The 12,967-nt window shown below is 43.6% G+C and overlaps 1 protein-coding gene across 2 annotated transcripts in view; it reads right to left on the bottom strand.

Moving 5' to 3' along the window:
- acvrl1 (activin A receptor like type 1) overlaps window positions 1-6,745 on the bottom strand; it is a 51,782-nt gene extending 45,037 nt beyond the window's left edge. Inside the window, exon 1 of one of the 2 annotated variants that reach the window (XM_084334085.1) lies at window positions 6,184-6,745. The gene's annotated coding sequence lies outside the window, so the exon portion shown is untranslated. Of the gene's footprint in view, window positions 1-5,954; window positions 5,999-6,183 lie in introns of those variants that run through there. The other variant, XM_084334086.1, reaches the window with a different exon arrangement.
- Between the last annotated feature and the right edge of the window lie 6,222 nt (window positions 6,746-12,967).

Genomic DNA, 12,967 nt, shown 5'->3' with positions numbered 1-12,967 from the left:
AATTATCGGGCCGATATCAGCAATTATGACGTCATCCCAATAAACTCGATAACGTTATTGATAGCTCCGATAACATATAATACATTTTTTGGTTAAAAGAAATCCGGTGTGGGTGGATTTGGATGAAGGGCGCTTGTTTTTATTATAGCCTCCTCCCGTTTTGCCAGTACTGTGGTAAAACTGATAGCGTGTGGTTTAGGAACAGGGAGTTTTTCACAAATCCAGCGCTCCCTTTCTTGGCTGTGACGTAGTCACGTTACATTCGGAGACAGACAGTCGATCTGCCAATTACGTCCCACGGCTTGCACCCACCTCTTCTTCTTACCACCAATCAGAAGCTCTCGTTCGTTTATTTACCTCCGGATTGTCAGCCATTACTCTACTCGGAGCTAACGTTATCTCCCCGCCAGCCACATTGACAAGTACCAGCGCTTATACATTACTGGCAAATGTCTTGTTGCACTTGTGGCAACGAGCGTTGTCAGCATCGACTTTAGTAAAATAGACCCAGACTTTTGAACATTTCGTTCTGTCCGCCATTATGAGAGCAGAACTGTCTGCACTCGGCAGCGCAGCACCCGTGTCTCTGTGTGTGTGTGTGTGTGTGTGTGTGTGTGAGTGAGTGAGTGTGTGTGTGTGTGGGAGGGGAAGAGAGGAGAGCACAGCAGGCAGAGAGCACAGAGCTCCCGGCGCAGGCAGAGACAACTGCCAACAAGATTAGTTTGCAACGTTTAAATTCCTCAAAAAAAACCTCCATAATTTCTCGAGTACCGATAGCAGTACCGATGACGTCGGAGCTTATAAATACTAAAAAAAAAAAAATTGGATTAAAAAAATATATATATAGATATATATATATATATACAGTTAAAAAATATATTATAATACAATAAATATCGGTTATCGGTATCGGCTTGAGGAGCATAAAGTTATCGGTATCGGTGTCAAAAAATCAATATCGTGCATCCCTAAAAAAAAAATTATCAAAATGTACCAATCTCATGTGGGCGGCCGGGTAGTGCAGCGGACTAAGCGTCTGTCTACCACCACAGAGACAGTGGGATCGAATCCAGCTGTGGTGCTTCCGGGTTGGCCGACCGTCCATACTAACACAATTGGCAGTGTTAGAGGGTGGGAAACCCGGCGAGGGTGGGTCCTGGTCGTTGTAAACAGCGACTCCTACAGTTCGGTCGGGGCGCCTGCACAGCAAGGGAAGGATCTAGGAGCGGTAGTGTGGCCTTCCACGTGTTACACTCTCCCAGTGAGAGTCCGCGCTGCCAGGTGAAAAGAAGCGGTGGGCTGGGTACACATGTGTCGGAGGAAGCATGTGATAGTCTCCGCCCTCCCGGACCGACGGTAGGGGGTAGAGTGTGCAACAACCAGGAAGGGGATTGGGAATTGGCATAACGACTAACATTGGGATGGGAGAAAAAACAGAAAAAGGAGGAAAAAGATATTATTATTTTTTTTTTTCTTTTACCAATCTCAAACCCTGCCCTCTTTTCTTGATCCTCCAATCATAATCGTTGCTCACTTGTCAGAGGGAAGCGGCAGTTGTGATTGGAGGATCGAGAAAAGAGGGTGGGGGTCAAGAGAAGTCAACTGTCTGCGCTCCTCAGGTATCAATATTCAACTAATCCTAGAAGTTGGTAAAAAATATTCTACCAAAATTATATATTGGTCTTTTATTATATATTGTTTTACACAAGGAGAGAACAACACCATTGCCTATTATTAATTCAGAAAAGACAGAAAACAATCATACTATCTCACATTTGTTTTTTATAACACATGAACAACTTGATCACAAGGGTATCGTTACACATGTAAAAACAGAACTAAGGAAATGAGTGACCGTTTAGCTATTATTACTTACTATGTCCCAACAGATGGAACTACAGGAAATAATTAAACTGTTTGTTCCATTGTCACCATTCAGCACTAGTAACTGAATGGTGGCCAGAGGACTGCACCTGTTTGGTGTCAGAGATCACTGATGGAATCATCATTATCTGTGTTACAAAACAAAGCTTGTCAGTTTCGCAATTATGCCACATCAATGTGGAACCCCCCTACCCACAGCTGTAAAGGAATGTGAATCACTACCCACTTTCAAAACCACTCTCAAAGAGCACCTACGAGAGACTGCAATTCGAAACTGGCCCCTGTAAATGTCCTAACGCAACCCCCTCCAATGTACAATAAATGTCCTATTAAACCCAATAATACACGAGTCGAGACCCTCTTCTTGGGACCAAGTAAGGTTTCGTCGATAATCCAATGTACAGTTACCCCCCCCCCCCTGATGTAAACTAGACGAAAGTCTTTCTCTGGTCTGCATCCCCTTAACAATTGTGTGTATTGAGCTGTACTGTATTGTACCCATTCTGCAATCTGTTAATACAATTTTCAATCAATCAATCAGTCAATCAATCAACCAACCAATCAATCAATCAATCAATCAATCAATCAATCAATCAATCAAGTATGACAACAGCCAGAGTTTATTGCCCTGAGGTTTTTCTTCTTCATGGGACACAGCAATGAAAGAATGTCTGACAAGCGAAAAATAAAAAGCGACTGTAGTATTTTCGTGGCCTCAGTTCAACTTAAAGGAACACAGCAACATTATGGGAAATGGGCTTACTGTCTTCTCCAGAATCAGACAAAAAGATAGATACCAATGTCCTCCCTGTGCGTTCAGTATAAAGCTATTCGGCTGCAAGCTAGCCTAGCTTAGCACAAATGAATGGAAACGTATGCGGACAACTGATTGATTGATTGATTGAAAATTTTATTAACAGATTGCAGAATGGGTACAGTACAGTACAGCTCAATACATACAATTGTTAAGGGAATGCAGACCAGAAGACCAGAGAAAGACTTTCGTCTTGTTTACATCAGGGTCCCCCATTTTCAATTCATCATAACATGACATACATGACATACAGATAGACAGTACTGCTACATTTATACATTTATGACATACCAGATTTGCAAATACAGTACTGTTTGTGATACGAAAAGAGTCCAGAAAAGAGAGTATATACATTTGACATAGAAACTGTACATTGGAGGAGGTTGGGGGGGGGGGGGGGGGGTTGGGTAGGAGGAGTGGGTGGGGGACACTGTACAACTGAACAAGCAAAACTGTACATTGGAATATTGACAAGACCATACTTGGTCATTTACTGTACATTGGGGGGGGGGGGGGGGGGTTGTGTTAGGACATTTACAGGGGCCAGTTTCGAATTGCAGTCTCCCGTAGGTGTTTTTTTAGAGTGTTTTTGAAAGTGGGTAGTGATTCACATTCCTTTACAGCTTTAGGTAGGGCGTTCCACATTGATGTGGCATAATTGCGAAACGTGTTTAGTCCCTTGTTTGAGCCGAATCTGGGTTTAACATGATTTGTGGAGCTCCCTCTGGTGTTGTGATCGTGGTATTCACTGACCTTTGGGAAGTATTTTGACATGTACATGGGTACCTTGGTCGTGTAGTGTATCTTGTAGACCAAGCCCATTGCAAGTTGCTGTACTCTGTCGTCTACTCTAAGCCATCCTAGGTTGTCAAAGTGGGCAGTGGTGAGGTGGGTTCTAGGAGTAAGGTCAAGCAGTAGTCTGACCAGTTTGTTTTGAGATGTTTGTAATTTTGTTTTTAGCGCCTTTGAGGTGCTTTGGTACCATGAGGTGCATGCATAGTCGTAGTACCCTTGAATGAGTGCTCCTGCCAGAGTCTTCAGGGTATTCTTGTTTACCAGTGAGGAGATCCGGTACAAGAATCGTGTTCGTTGGTTGACTTTTTTTATTACATTGGATGCCATTTTGTCACAGGAAAGATTTGCCTCTAGGATGGAACCCAGGTAGGTAATATCTTCTTTCCTTGTGACAATATTGTCACCCACTGTAACTGAGAAGCCGTCGGTCTTGCTGAGTTTGTTATTTGAACCGAAGAGAATGGACTCTGTTTTGCCCATGTGTAATGATAGTTTGTTATCAGCGAGCCTAGCTGTTGGTTTTCAGCCTAGTCTTAAGCTAGGCTAGTGGTCCGTATCTGCTTCCATTCGTTTGTGCTAAGCTAGGCTAGCTTGCAGCTTGATAGCTTTTTACTGACCGCACAGAGAGGACATTGTTATCTTCTTGTTTGACTCTGGAGAAGCACATTTCCCATAATGTTCCTTTCAGAGAACAATCCATTCTGGTCAGCTCTAGCATAGAGGCCTACTACTGCAAGACATATTCCACAGAGTAGCGACGAGGGTTTCCTGTATCATGTAGCTTACATGTCAGAGGAGGGTAATCTGTGGGCTCAGTGGTGGAGCAACATAAACACAACTCCACCCACAGAATTGCACAATTCTCAATGGACAAAAGCACAACAGTGTCTCAGATTCCTCACGATTTCCTACTATCTGCTGTGGGATCAAGGCATAGAGAGCAGAGTTGCAATCACATTCTCCATCATAGACCCGATGACAACCTAGACTCCAACACATTTCCTCCCCCCCCCCCCCCTCCCCCCTTCTTGTTTATCGTCATTCAGTCCTGCGCTGCCCGTGTGTGTGTGACCCATGGGAAAAGACAGCCATTGTCATCTCTTCCTCTCATCTAGAGAGCTCTGACTTGGGAGGCAGATCTCTCATTCCATCTGGATGACTGTGTGTGGTTTGGTGGTGGGGTTCATGCATGGCTTTAGCTCTCGCTGTAGCAGCCTCCCACAGCCCCTCCACCGGGCCTCAGAAGGCATTTACACCACTATGGCTGCCTGTCTGGGAGCACATCACTGTGGTGATTGTACTGTGTAAAAATAAATAAAAATAAAAGTGCACTTTTCTGTGGCAAAACTAATTGATTTTCCTTCTGTTTTTTTGGATGATCACGTATTGTGTCTTTAGAATCGTTTTCCTTTGTAATGACTTAAAAGTCTGTAATCCCCCGACTGTTGTGACTGTCTGCTTGTGATGATGAGAGACTGGTATGTGTGTGATGGTATCTTCTTCACTGCACAAAGCTAGGCTTAACCCGCTTTATGCCTCAATAACTATTATGCATGCTCTCACATGCGCTGCGAGTTGCACTACATTGAATGAATTTCCATGAAAGAAAAGAACAGATCTTTTTGACTACAAGTCAGTGTCACTTGATTTTACGCAACCATGCACAAAATTGGGAGTTCATTCAGAGATGCGCATGAATGGTTCTTTGGTTCTAAAGATCTGAAGCCATAAGATACACATGTTCCATTTGAAAATGTCTGAATGTGTTTTAAGACAAAAGACATGGTGGTTTGTGTTTGTTGTGAGGGTGAGTCACACCTAAGCGAGGAGTCTCTCTCCATGTCTGCATTCTATCAGGAGCACCTGACTGCAACTGCCCAGGTGACCCTCATCGTGACTCACACACACTGTGTGTGTGCCTCATATGTGAAAAATCAGGTCAATTTCAAGACTCCACACTCAGGAAATCAGGATTCGCTACCAAATCAGGACATTTTTTACATCCTGATTTAGTTTGACAGGCTATTGTGTGATGGTTATGGTTATGGTTATGGTTAGGGTTAGTTACAGAATGCATGTAAGTCTATGTAATGTCCCCATATTTCACAAACAAACTACTTCTACTCTACAACCGTAGCCATGCCTTATCACAGGGCAAATACTTCAATTCAGAAGTAGTGTTTACCCAGCAAACCTTTTCTCAGGCCAACTCTTTTCTCAGATGTTTCTGACAAAGGGCACAGTAGCCTATTACCCTACATTATACAATACTACATAACAATTATTCTAATTGTTTATCATGTCCATGCAGTCAATTTATCTTTGGACAGGTGAAATGAAACCCATAAAGAGATGAGACAAAACAGACAGGAACGTAAGAACAAAATAGACAAATTATATAAGCCATTTGTAGATTTTGTCTGTAGATAATACAATAAACGAGGATTTATTCTATAATTACCGTTGCCTTGAGTTGTGTTCAATTAACGCATTGTCCATATAGGTCAGGTAAAGCGCCAGACGACTCAAAAGTGAACACACCTGTAGTTGGCATTCACACCTGGAGACACGTGGACTGACTGTCAGACACTTCTCAAAAGGCAATAAAAATACCAGGTTAAATATTATAGACCACATTATAACTAAGCCGTCTATTACAGAAACAGTCGTGCCATCACGCTATACTTTACCTCGGCTTTTTCCACTTGCTTCAAGTTGACAGATGCACGCGCCGCACGTCTTCCATATCAAAAATAGGCTCGACTTATCTCCTGTAGCCTAATAATGGGAAGTGTTTCCAAAAAACAAAGCAAAAATCGACATTTAAAATACAAACGTCTTCATCTCACGAGTGAACCTTTTATGTCGGCGAACTTCAATTCCACATGTTGTATCCAGAAATCTGACATCCTTTCCTGTCCGATGGGGATCAGTCTTTACGCGCCACTGACTACGCAGACTCCTGGCAAAACTATTCGGGGGGAGAAGAAATCTTTTACTCCGACAAAATAAATACACCTCGTCGCTCTGCCGCGTTTGCAACGAACTCAAACACGTCTAATGTGATCCGAGCAAACCGAGATTTTCAACCACCGTTACCACGTATAGAGCTGTATCTGGGTCACACATCTCCACTGATAAAACCAAAACTAAAGCTGCGGTTTGGAACGAGACCAGACGTCTTCCGCTTCGAGAAGTTCACAAATAGCAGCCCCTTCTCTTAGCCCTATCTCGATAAGTATACGAACAAACGTTGCGTTCTTGATCTAAAGGCAAGATTACGGATTTTAAATATACAATTTGTCCCACCCCTTATTGTCTCGGACGGGGTCTGCCTGGAATGTGTTCTCATAGAGCGGTTTTCCTGTTGCCACTAAACCTCTCATTTTCCCTTTCCCCTCTGTAGACTGGCGTCTGCTGCAGTTTAGAGGGATATAAACACCACGATAAGATAATGCTTTGTGATACAAGTTATAAGCAACGTGTAACATATAATCTGCCTGAATTTACAGTTTCATTAAACATCACATGTATTTCAGAATATATAACTTTACTATAGCCCACTATTTTGGTCCAATTTAGAACTGTAGCTCAGTCCATGATTAAGCCAACCTGTATGATTGTCACTAACTATATAGGGCATAGTAGGCCTACTGGTGCCTTTATCCGATACTCTACTGTAGTTTTTGGGCACTCGAGGCCCCTGTATTTCTAACATGGTGCTAGATTGTTCTGTAAAACTGAACTGCCTCCCTGAGTATGGACAATGTCGATGTCAGCTTCAGTGACCTGAAGTTGTCGTTCTCACTGGGAATAGAGGAGAGCACTGTTCCAAATGGCGCCTATAGCTCCCAAGGATGCTGGATGTCAGGACAACAGTCCTCTCTCACGTCAACCATACACAATGATGTTAATACGTAAATCCTGTATTAGGTCAGCATCTTTCAGCTGGTGTGATGAAGATGAAAATCACCTAACCCACCATCTCAGACCTTCATCAAAGGAATCAGCATTGAATTCACAGAACAATAGGAATATCTAAAGGTAATTGAAAAGAAGCTGGAATTTGATGCAAATTCTGATGTGGTCTTTAATTAAGAAGGGGCAACAGCATTTGTACTTCATCTAAATGCTTTTAATACCAATAGAACAATGGTGTAATTTATTGAATTCTGTTCTAATTATTGCCATTATTGCTTGGTACGGTAACCTGAACACCAATAACAAGAACCACCCAGCTATATTCTGGTAAAAAGATAGGTGTTCCACAGACCATTGTGACTGCAACTTGTTCCTGTCCACGGACGACTCAGCCCTGCTGGTCTCTGACAGGGACAAGTTGCAGGTTGAAAAAGCCTTCAGCTCTGAACTCGGCAGAATCTGCACCTGGCTCGCTGATAAGAAACTATCCTTACACCTGGGTTAAACAGAGGCCATTCTCTTTGGATCAAATAACAAACTCAGCAGGGCCAACGGCTTCTCTGTTACAGTGGGTGACAATATTGTCACAAGGAAAGATGAAATTACATACCTGGGTTCCATCCTAGAGGAAAATCTGTCCTGTGACAAAATGGCAACCAATGTAATAAAAAAAAGTCAGCCAACGAACAAGATTCTTGTACCGGATCTCCTCTCTGGTAAACAAGAATACCCTGAAGACTCTAACAGGAGCACTCATTCAAGGGTAGGCCTACTACGACTATGTTTGCACCTCATGGTACCAAAGCACCTCAAAGGCACTAAAAACAAGACTACAAACATCACAAAACAAACTGGTCAGACTACTGCTTGACCTTACTCCTAGAACCCACCTCACCCCTGCCCATTTTGACAACCTAGGATGGCTTAAGCCGACCGCAGATGGTGGGCGAGCGACGTCACCTGGCGATGCGATCGTCTGTTGCTCAACGACAATCGCTTAGCACCCCACACCAGACCCGACCGTTCAGGACAGGTATAATAAGCTAACGTTATATGTGTCGCTCTGTTTAGCTGGGGGGGGTGTTGTTTCCCTCCGGGAGATATGGGAGGACGGACCGGACGTTAGGTTGTCGTGAAGCGAGCGTATTAGCAGGTAACATTGTCAATTTATTAGTTAATGACAAGCGGCCAGTAAACCTTCTCCAACAACGCCTCGCTTAAAAATTGGGTCACCTGGCAAAAATCGCCCACCGTGTGCGGCTCACTTTAGAGTAGACGACAGAATACAGCAACTTGCAATGGGCCTGGTCTACAAGATACACTACACGACCAAGGTACCCATGTACATGTCAAAATACTTCCCAAAGGTCAGTGAATTCCACGACCACAACACCAGAGGGAGTTCCACAAATCATGTTCAACCCAGATTCGGCTCAAACAAGGGACTAAACACGTTTCACAATTATGCCACAACAATGTGGAACGCCCTACCCACAGCTGTAAAATAATGTGAATCCCTACCCACCTTCAAAACCGCTCTCAAAGAGCACCTACGGGAGGCTGCAATTCGAAACTGGCCCCGGTAAGTGTCCAACCCCCCGGGCCCCCACCCAACCCCCTCCAATGTACAGTTTCTTCCCCCTCAAATGTATATATTCTCTTTTGGAATCTCTGTCTCTTAAACAGTACTGTATATTTGTATATCTTGTATGTCATAAATGTCTGGATGTAACAGTACTGTATATCTGTATGTCGTGTATGTCATAAATGTCATGATGAATTGAAAATGGGGGACCCTGATGTAAACAAGATGAAAGTCTTTCTCTGGTCTGCATCCCCTTAACAATTGTGTGTATTGAGCCGTACTGTATTGTACCCATTCTGCAATCTGTTAATAAAGTTTTCAATCAATCAATCAAACTCACTTCATGGTTGTCTTGGACCAGCATGTTCTCCATTAGGCCAGGTCCGCATAGACCATCACCTTCACTCACACCTCCCCTCAGGCCATAGATTTAGAATAGGTACTCAAGTAGGAGTATGCAGTATGCAGTAGGAGTAAGAATGCCTCTGTTCCCTATGCAAAAAACCTGCTTGTTTGGACATGTAACCTATTACTTTTGCATACTGTATATTGTATGCCTATGTTATTTTTGGTCTGTTATGTTTTTCACACTGTACCAGAGAAGGCTTCTATGAGTCAACAGGTGAAGCAGTGCTTCACCAAAAAAACAGACAAACAAAAAACATACACATATTACATAAAACATCTTTTTTAGATGCCTGTTAGAATGACTATTTCCTCTGTGAATCATACCAAAAAAGTGTCACTGGGTAGAAGATGCGTCGTGGGTATCGTGCAAAACAGCGCCCCTTTCAGGTGACACAAGGGAGTGTTCTGCCTCACTAAGCCAATGTAAGTGAATGCGAGTCGAAATAGTACCTTATACGTTGTTGATTGGACAGTTATGGTTTATGACGTGTTTTAATGAACGCCTAGTGAAGCACAGCTTCACCTATTTGTTTGAATCAGGCTTGTGCTTTCGAATGATGCACGTTCTCGACCTGAACATGATTGACACCTTGTCTAACGATTCAGAGAACACACTGCCATCTATTGATTGATTGATTGAAAACTTTATTAACAGATTGCAGAATGGGTACAATACAGTACAGCTCAATACACACAATTGTTAAGGGGATGCAGACCAGAGAAAGACTTTCGTCTTGTTTACATCAGGGTCCCCCATTTTCAATTCATCAGGACATATATGACATACATGACATACAGATAGTCAGTACTGCTACATCTATACATTTATGACATACCAGATTTGCAAATACAGTACTAGCTAGTTACAGTGTAAGTGGGCACTTGTCTCGTCTTGCTCCGGCCAGCGCGTCACAGTTTGTCAATATGAGCGACAATTCGCATATTTCCATAGAATCGTTACGTTCTGTGCTGTTTTCTCTGAGGACTTTTGAAGAGAAAAGGATTATTATTGCAAGAGGACGTCCAACTCCTGAACTTGTGGCGTTTGACTGGCCTGGCAATGATGTCGATTGAAAGAAGAATGCTGCACAGAATGAAGATATCCGACAGCTTTTATGACAAAGTCATTGCAGAATTCACAAAGAAGGATCGGAGGATGGACTTCATGTACAAATAAGGTAGGAAATTGTGCGTATTTTACAGCATTATTTTGTATCATGTTAAATAGCTGCTGCGGTTTGTTCTGGTCCGCCGAGGCCGCCACTTATGCTCTGGTCCGCTGTGGCCTCATGTTTGTTTATTATGTGCAAAGTGTAGTGTGTGTGTGTGCTGTAGCTGTAGTCTCCCTAATCAATGCTATTGGGTCTGTGCTCAATGCTATTGGGTCTGTGCCTGCTGTAGTTGTCATAACCACACTGTGTGTCTGTGTACTACTAGTGACTGTTGTCTTTACTGTAGTGCCTGTCTGCTGTCTTCATAACCACACTGTGTGTCTGTTAGGGATGGGTACCGAATTCGGTACTTTTAAAGGTACTTACCGAAACACGTCGGTACTACAGAGTATCGATTCACGTGAGATACAGAAAAAAAAAATGTGGGTACCCCGTTGGGTACCGGTATCGATTCACAGGTATCGGTACCGTATCGGTTCAAATGTGAACGGTACTAGTGTCTGTGTACTACTAGTGCCTGTTGTCTTCAATGTAGTGTCTGTCTGCTGTCTTCATAACCACTCTGTGTCTGTGTACTACTAGTGCCTGTTGTCTTCACTGTAGTGTTTGTCTGCTGTCTTCATAACCACTCTGTGGGCAGGATCCACAAAGAATGGATTGCGGCTGCTAATTGCACCCGCGGATTCTGCTCCGTCTTTGCGAGCTATCCACTAAAGCAGTGGTTCTCAACTGGTCTAGCCTCGGGACCCAACATTTTCCTTAGTCATTATGTTGCGACAACATTTTTTTTCAAATGTCTTTTTTGCAGTAGGTTAGTAGGTAGGTCTTTTAATTAGGTTAACGTTACCCACACCAAAAGGATTGTCAAACGGCTCATGGATAGACACACACACCAATCTCCCATCTACTTCTTTAATGTTACTTATTCTGGTTCGCTACAATGATTTAATAGAAGTGACCAATTGGACTGAAGTCCCACTATAGTGCTGCTTGTAACTCCATATCTCATGAACACGTATATTATACACTCACCCCTGGGTTACTGTCAGGGATAATATACTTCAATGTGTTTGACTCATCGCCCACGTCTGGGTCTTCACTCTGTATAATACCTCAAAAGGCTTTAATTATACGGCAAGAGTAATACCTCTCTAGGCTTTATTTATAATACACCAGGTCTGTAACTTCACCACAGTGAAATGGTTAACTAGATGGGAAAAAATTATTAAACATCAACACGGTATCACACTCAAAGGAAATAAAAAGAAAGCAAAAGGGTGGGCCCACAAAATACCAACAAAAGTCCTATCTTAATGTCGGCATATACTGTTTGGGGTTCCCCTATTGAACGGTAGTAGCAACGTTAACTTCGCCCGCAGGCTGCACCACACTGTATACTGTATAATAGCTCGGGAGCATCAATGCCCATTTGTACTCATCCGAAATGGCCGCCTCGCCACGCCACTGTCGTCCGGAAGGCAAGATGGCGTCGAACGCTCTCGGCGAGGATACTAGCAGGCGGAGCTGGAGCAGAGAGGCAGCGCCGGCTGAGAGCGTGTGCTGGGCGATGACGACCTCTGCTGGACGGGGCGAACTCCCGTAGGCTGCAGGCAGCCAGGTGCAGATCTGGTCGCAGGCAACCGGGGCAGACTGATTGCAGGCAGCCGGAGCAGACTGGTTGTAGGTCCACGCGCGTATCTGGGCTCGCACTCTATACCGTCACACTGTAACTACTATAACCCGACTACTAAGGACTCAGATATGCCATTAGCCGCACGCTACTTATACCGCACACAGTAACTACTATAACCCGCTAACGTTAGTGCTTTGTTCTGTACCGGTTGCTCACACACTATCGCTGGTACTTCGAGGATATCACGTCAACTAGCAAGTACTTTCTATCACCCGTCGCTATCCCACGGGGCCCTCCAACATAACTTCTGCAACAGGGCTCTCCCAGAGCACACGCCCGTTGCGACTGTTCGTGGTCAAGTTCACTGTCGAAGAGGATCTCCTTCCGCCTTCCGCCTCCATATATCTCGTCCCATCTCTCTCCGACACTCTCTGCCTGACACCGCCCCCTGCTGGTCCCGCCTACTAGTCACACAGGGAAGGATGTTGAATATGGTCCAGCGATACTGTTTGTGTATGGTCCATACTCCAGCCGATAGAAGGAAGAGAAACTCACATCATTGCTCGTGGGAATATCAATGATGTCTTTGTGTACAAAGGGGATATAAAACACAAGTCAGCAGTTCTGAATAATAGACAATATTTTCAGGCTGCTACATAAGCAAGCTCTATACATTACGAAGTAAACAAAATACAATACAAAATGAACGGAATACTAAAGAAAATAGATCTTATGAACAGTATCTAATTTGTTCG

The sequence above is a fragment of the Notolepis coatsorum genome (assembly GCF_963971535.1).
Source record: "Notolepis coatsorum genome assembly, chromosome: 17".
In the NCBI taxonomy this organism is placed as follows: domain Eukaryota; kingdom Metazoa; phylum Chordata; class Actinopteri; order Aulopiformes; family Paralepididae; genus Notolepis; species Notolepis coatsorum.
Note: the sequence above shows the minus strand (reverse complement) of the source record. Positions and strands in the feature narration are given on the sequence as shown.